General features: G+C 57.5%; 1 protein-coding gene across 1 annotated transcript in view; it reads left to right on the forward strand.

Annotated features, from left to right (window-relative positions):
* Window positions 1-1,422, forward strand: part of LOC102760645 (striated muscle-specific serine/threonine-protein kinase-like) — a gene marked incomplete at its 3' end in the record, with an annotated part of 18,095 nt that overhangs the window by 2,656 nt on the left and 14,017 nt on the right. The gene's annotated exons all lie outside the window — the stretch shown is intronic.

Raw genomic sequence — 1,422 nt, forward strand, 5'->3', positions numbered from 1 at the left:
CCCCCCCGCAGTTCAGTCCTTCCAAACGCCTCTGATTCCTAGAACACATCATCTGCTTTCATCATGTTCTGATTCCGGCCATGCTGCTCCTTCCCTCTCCTCTCTGCTATTGCAAACCTGTCCAACTGCCCATGTTTACAGATGAGCACTTGGAGGTGGAGAGAGGCTCGGTGTCACCCAGCAAGCGCAGGCAGGACCCGCTGGGAGCCAGAATCCACCCTGCTCCCTGCTCCTGGTCTTGCTGTTTACCACACGGTCATGGAGGCTGCGGAGGTCTCTGCTCCCTCTTGTCTGGCTGTCGCTCCCCTTCCTTCCCATCTGCCGCTCAGACACTTCACCCAAGACCTCCTGTCCCTCTCCCAGCTGGGAATCTGGGGCCTGCGGGGAGGGAGGAAGGGAAATGGGATCGAGCCCAAGGGTAACCCGACTCCTCCGAGTGGGCTTGTGCGCAGACACACCATGGGGGAGGAGGCTGGGACTCGGTTAAACTTGGTGAGGGTCTGGGGGCACCTGGAGGGAGGGAAGGAGCGGAGTGGAGTCCAAGTCCCCTCCTCTGCTGCCCCCTCCCTACACAGCTCCCTCGAAACTGGAGCCGGGGGCCCTAAAAATAGCCCCCGAGGAGCAATTGCCAGCAGGCCGCCCTGGTGACCTTCTGGGTAGCGCAGGCTGAAGGCGGGCGGGCAGCAGAAAGGCAGGGCGCCGGCCCCCCAGGACTCATCTTCCAGGCACCATCCCCCGGGCGCCCCCGTGGCCGTCGGTTCCAGCACCCCCCAGCCCAGCTCGCTGAGGCCATGCAGAAATCGCGGGGCCTGCGAGGCGAGGAGGCGGGCACCAGGGCACCCCCCAGCCCCGGGGTGCCTCCGAAGAGGGAGGCATGTGGATTTTGGGCTGGACCCCAGGTATGGGATGTGTAGGAATCAGCCGAGTGGTCTCTCTCTCTCTCTCTCTTCTCCCTTCCTCTCTCTCTAAAAAGAAAAAAAAATATTTAAAAAAGAATTTGGCAGCGGGCATTTAAAAATAATAAATAAATAAATAAATAAATAAAACATAAAAGTGGTTATGTCCTATCTTGATGTTTCTCAAAGTGTAACACTTATGCATCAGTCACCTGGGACACTAGTTAAATGTGCAGACCCCAGACCTTCCCAGCACCGCCTACTGAACCCGCATCTCTGGGGGTGGAGCTTGATTCTCTGTACTTTTCACAGGTGCCTATTTTGAGAACCACTGCTCTAACTGGCCTCCAACTCTCCCATCTCCAATCCACCCTCCACACTGTGGCTGCCAGAGGGATTCTTCTACAACACAGCTCTGACCATGTTATCCTGCTGCTTAGTACCCGGCAGTGGCACCCAACTGCCATCAGGAGACTGACTTTAGCAAGCAAAGCTCCCTGGGTCGGCCCCACTTCCCACCTCCACT

This window comes from Myotis davidii, unplaced genomic scaffold (assembly GCF_000327345.1).
Source record: "Myotis davidii unplaced genomic scaffold, ASM32734v1 scaffold575, whole genome shotgun sequence".
In the NCBI taxonomy this organism is placed as follows: Eukaryota; Metazoa; Chordata; class Mammalia; order Chiroptera; family Vespertilionidae; genus Myotis; species Myotis davidii.